Consider the following 6371-nt stretch of genomic DNA (forward strand, 5'->3'; position numbering starts at 1 on the left):
TTTAGAAAACTATCCAATCCTAAAACAGTTCAGTGTAACGAACAATGTAATTCAATAAGCAAGATCATAATCAACATTGATAAAGCACTTGTACAAAAGCGTAATGCGATTCATGAGTATCACAAGGGTATATCAAGTTATGTATAAGAAACAGTTTTCAGTTTGTAAAAGGATCAGGTATTAGACCAGTAATGATTTTTCAAGGTATAGTTCTTTGATGTTATAAAGAATGGTTGAGGTATAAAAGTTTCTGTGTTTTCAAACAATTTTCTTCCAGTGTTTGGTGTTTGGTAGTTATACATTTGGGGAGCAGTACCATATTTGGGTGGTTGGGTATTTGAAAATCAACAACGGATAGTTTTACAAAGAATAAGGTTTATGGCTCAAGATCAAGAAAAATCAGGGTTCAAGGTTAAATAGTTAAAACACTCGCAATATAAAACATGAGTTATTTTGAATAATAGCGACATGTTATGAAACAGTTCGAAAATATTTGCGATATATCTTGAAGAAAAGTTCAGAAGTACTTGCCTTACAGGGCTTTACAACGATTACTGATCAACTCTGAGCCGACTCTATCACTCAGGCTTTATTGTCTATCCACTAAATCACTCTGGATACTAGCTCAACACTTAAGTCCTTTGATTGGGACCTTACTGAGCTTTTCGACTGACCACCAACTATCTTTCGTCCAATACCAATTCTCGGGCATTCCGACTAGAACCTACAAGGTCGAAACATCATAACTAAGACATTTCATTATGCTTGACATATCCTTGCTAACAATCTACCCGAACGTTAACAAAACCCGATTCGTAACACATATATTATTGCAATACAGGCATCAGTTAGGGTTCACGTTCTTGAAAATTGATTCGGTGTTCGTTTTCAGAAAATATGTATACTAGTTATTGTATGAAATTAGGCTTATTGAGTTTTTGGGTAGAACGTTCACCAGAACAAAGTATAAGTGTATATATTCACTTGACGTCCCGATAATTATCGGATACGCTCCCGCATTTCCATATTTGATTTTTCCGGAAATCGGGCAACGTTTCCTTCATTTATCGGACTACCCGTCAAAACATCAATCGACGTCAATTCAACAACAAATAATACAATAATTACTTCAACCGAGACCATAACCGAAATCCACATCACAAATCCCAAACACTGATTCAATTACTTTATTATTACTATTATTCACATTCCAATTCGGACCTTAATAATCGTATCCGACTATTTACAATTCGAAAATAACGGTACGAATCAAATATTAAATATTTTTTTATAATTATAGGACTCAGAATTAATTCATCACAGTCCACCGTCGGCTCGCCGAGGCTCATCGCCGACGGCTGTAAAAATTCGTCGGTACCCGATAAATTTCGGGTTTCCACACGAAATTTCACCGATTAACTGATAATAATATCTGCACGAAATATTTATTTCACGAAAATCAATCAAATAATTCCTGCAAAATATTCAAAGTTCCAAATTATTACACGCACAAATTAACAGGCTAAGCAACTTTGCAACCGAGAACATAGCAAACAGGAAAAAGGAATGGAAACAGGTCGGAGGTAACCCAGGCCAAAAATCACACAACAGCTATATCCACATACACATAACATACGTATATATATTCGTGTGTATATAAACATATACCAAGAAGCAGAAACCGAGCCAAGGCATTCACCGGAAAGAAGTCAGAGATACAAAGACTCAAGTGGCGGCATAATTCGCCGAGAAAGAAGACTGATAAAGAAGAGGTGGAATTAAGCGGGAGCAATCAGAAAACACGAGGGAGAAAAATCGAACCCTCAAGAGCTTGATACCACAGGGAGACCGAGAGGAAGGGGGGGGGTTACAGGGGTGTTGTTGTTTTTTTTTTATATATATTTTTCTTTTTTATGATAGCAACACAACCAAGCTATAGAATTCTGCCACATTTCTGTTGAATAGCTGAACCCCTGACACGTGTCCTTCCCCTTTCTAACAGTCTTTTTTATCCCGGTTTTACAAGTTTAGCGAATATTGCGTGAATAAAAATAATCCCAAAAATTCCAAATAAATTTTTAAAATGTCACGAATAATACAAGGTTAATAAAAATAAATTTTCATAATTTTTAAAGTATTTTTGAAACGCAACACGTACGCGCATTTGACAATTAACGAACCAAGCTGCTTTTAAAATAAATTCAGAAAATCACGAAAATAGTCTTAAAATGTTAAAAATATCCCGAAGTTTATAAAAACATAAATTTTGTGATTTTAAAATAATTTATGAAACACAATTTATACCCACTTTTAACAAATAAGCGAAACAACGCGCGGGTGAAATTAATCTCAAAAATTACCAAAATAATTTTAAAATTCTCGGAATATTCCAAAATTCAATAAATATAAGTTCCATAATTTTTGAAGAATTCTAGAATTAAATACAGATTTTTCAAATAAATGCAATCAGAAAATCATACAGGGCTAAATAATTGATGAAATATTGATTTCTAGATTTTATAAAATCTCCAAAATAATTATTGTAATTATAAAACCATAAAAAAAATTTTAGAGACATTCCAAATATTTATGCAAATAAATTTGCTTTAAATCCATTTTTAAAAGTAGAAACAATTCAGTACAACTCAATAATTAATTACGCGAATAACCCGGTATATCATAAATCACACATAGATAATAATAAAACACGCATAGCTGCTAGAAGCTATACACATATTATATTTAATAATTTCCATATTAATCACATATTTAAATAATTCAAAAATACACGAGTCGTTATATCCTTCCCCCCTTAAAAAGATTCTGTCCTCAGAATCTGGTCTAATTACCCAAGTGAGGATATTTGTCAAGCATATCTGACTCTAGTTTCCAAGTAGACTATTCTACTCGAGGATTTCAAACGTACTTCCTATAGATATACACTAATTTCCAATGACTCGCCTTTAACGATCAAGAATTTGGATTGATCACTATATACAAAACAAACTTGGACAAGAGCTCCATTGGCTCCTGATCAATCACTTAATTCAAATCAAATACTTACCGCTTTAACTTTGACAGGCCAACCACATTATATGTACACACTGTTGTGACGGTAACATCAACTCATGAACAACTTTATCTATGTTTATTAATACTTCGAGAATGGTTCACTAATTTTAGGACTTAACCTATCCCTTTTACTTAAACTTACCCAGTCTCTTTCAAGATGAAACTTGTACTAACACTACTGGTCCTATTATACTCATATTCTCTCTCGATACAATTTCGCCTTCTTTCTTTGTCTACTCCGAGCTGCTCCAACCAATATCCCTACGCTCTTGGTGTGCTGAATTAACTTAGAATTTAACAACTTTCTTTCTCCCAAAGCTGACATTGATGATAAATGATCATTCCAGTGTTTCCTTAAAATTCAACCTCTCAACATATCTTACATTTCCTGAATCACTTTCGTACTCTGACTCTCCGTTTAAGGATGATAGGCGGTGCTCTTTTTCAACTTGGTTTCCAAAAATTTAAACATTTCTCACTCTTTTCCATCAGTTAAGGCTTAAAAGTAATCTCATATATTCCCGTATTATAACCTTTAAGTATTTGAACTTCAGATTCCACTCTTTCCAATTCGTTTATTAACTCCTCGGTGGTCTTAATTACATCCAATTCTTTGTGCCGGCATAAGGCATCTATTACCATACGGCTTTGTTTAGGTAGTTGTAAATGGATTAATTCAGGATCTTTTGTTAACCTTGGTCAAAATTTCATTCTTGAAGACTCAACGTATAGTTGCTTACCTTCTGACTTTTGGAGAAAATCTTTGGGCATTCCACACAAACTTTATTATTCTTTGAATAGCTGAAGATGTTATCAATAAATACAATTTGCTTATCCAAGTACTCCTTATACACCATGTTCCTTAATTCCTTATAGACAACTGATACACTTTTTATTTCACATAATATCACCAGAGCTTGCAATGCTCTTAACTCACTTTAATCGTAATCTCTGATATGTTCTCAGGTCGGATCTTAAGTTAATCCTGGAGATATAACATACTTCTTGAATTAGGTCTCATAAGTAGTCAATTCTTTATAGGGTCTCACTTCTTCTTATTCGTTGTTTTGTTAAACTCCCAATAATCAGTACATACTTTTATACTTTCATTCCTTTTTCTCCCTTAACATCATTGGTATACTTCACGATTCGCTTCTTGTAAAACCACTTACTGGGTCTGCCTTATCTACTAGGCCTCCAATGTTTCGCTTTAATCCTTTGACATGTCCACACTTCCTAATCCATTTTGAAATTTCCTTCTTATACCCGGTTATCACTATTTTTATTTAAATTTCTGTATATCTTGGCATTTCTTCAATAAATTAAATACTTTATATTGTGAATTCCCTGTGGAATCTCATTTCTTAATCCTTCTACTTATAGCATCCAGGTGCTGGAAGAAAACCTAGGAATATCGTGGTCGTTCTCCTGGGCACATAAATTTCCTTTTTACTAAATATTAACATCGCGATCCATTATCTTCTATTGACATCTTATCTTTCCCTTCACAACTTCGACTGAAAGGTCATATTATCCATCCTTGCTCCTTTTAGATTATGAACTTTAACTTGCAATTCCAACTTCTAAAATTCCATAGATAATTCTTCTGGTACCGTTTCTGTGTTCATTTTTTTTTTCTTATGGTCTGCTTCTATATTTACTTTTCCTCGTGAACACATACCTCAAACTCTTATGGTCCGTATAGATCTTACACCTTTCTCCATACATATCATGTTTCCCAATCTTTCAAAACAAATATTATTACTGTTAATCCTAATTATGAGTAGGATACTTCTGCTCATAAGATTTCGGTTATCTGGGTGCATATATAATAACTTTATTGTGCTACATCAATACCCACATCCTACTCCATTATGAGGAGCATCACTATAAACTACCAAATCTCCTTAATACATTCAAAATGAAAAAGCAGGTGCTGTAACCATTCTTTCATTTAACTCCGTAAAACTTTCTTCACCCTTCTCTACTTCATATAAACTTCTTACTTTTACTGGTTAGCTTCGTCCAAGATGTTGTAACTTTCAAGAAATCTTGTACAAATTTTCAATAATAATCGGTCCATGGTAAAATTCCTTACTTTTGTTGGTGCTTTTGGTCTTTCTTTATTCATGGTAACTTTAATTTCTACTGGATCTCTTTTGGTCTCCTCCTCACTGATTATTTATGCTTTCTACCATCAAAACTTTCACCTTGCAAACTTTACATACAACTTCTTTCTTCTCCAACTCCCCAGTTATCATTAAATGCTTTGCATGGTCCTCCGTCGACTTTAAGTAACACAAATACAACTCATCCAGATATTCCTTAAAGATTATGTCCATCAAGTTTAAATATTATTGGTACATTGGTTAATTCAAATGACATCACTAGAACTTTATAGCAGCAGTACTTAGTTCTGAAAATTATCCTTGATATGTCCATAGGCTCAATCTCCATTTGGTAACACCCAAATCTTAAATCAATTTTAGAAAATACTTTTGCTCCTTTCATCTGATCAAACAAATCATTAGTTCGAGGTAACAAATAGTTACTCTTGATAGTAAACTTGTTGAGTTTTCCCTAGTCGATACATAATCTCATACTTCCATTTTCTTATTAATAATTAGTACCGGTGCACCTTATGGGATACACTGGGTCTAATCGATTCTTCTTCTAACATCTCTTGCATTTTCCTGGCTGCCTCCTTCATTTTAACTGGCGCTATTCTGTGCGGGGCTTTGGACACTGGCTTCATTTCAGGTGCTAAGTCAATTTCTCTATCTGAAGGAAATATTGGTAACTCGTCTGGAAACATATCTTAAAACTCCTTAATTACTATAAAATCTTCAAATTTTGTTTGTTTCTGACTTTTATTTATCTCATAATCACCATAATGCTCACATATTTATCACTGTAATCATTGTTAACAAATTCTTTACTCTCCTTCTTCCTTTATACCTCATCATATTCTTAGTTAATATCTTTAAAATTATCCTTTCATCAGGACAGTCTATCTGGGCCTTACGCTTAAATAGCTAGTCCATTCTTTAAAATAATGTCACATCCTCTTATCTTAAATAATATCAATCCTTCACAACTTGTTGCCAGAAATCTCAATTCCACCATTGGTACTTACTTATTCAACAATTACACGTTCTTGACTTGCTAGTCCTTTGATCCTAATCTTATCAATTCAACAGGGTAATTCTTCTTATCAACAAAACCTTGAGATATAAATAATTAAGTTTCTCTCGCATCTTTTAATACTTTAACATATAAGGTATTCACCATAATCATCC

This window comes from Apium graveolens, chromosome 4, assembly GCF_009905375.1.
Source record: "Apium graveolens cultivar Ventura chromosome 4, ASM990537v1, whole genome shotgun sequence".
NCBI lineage: Eukaryota > Viridiplantae > Streptophyta > Magnoliopsida > Apiales > Apiaceae > Apium > Apium graveolens.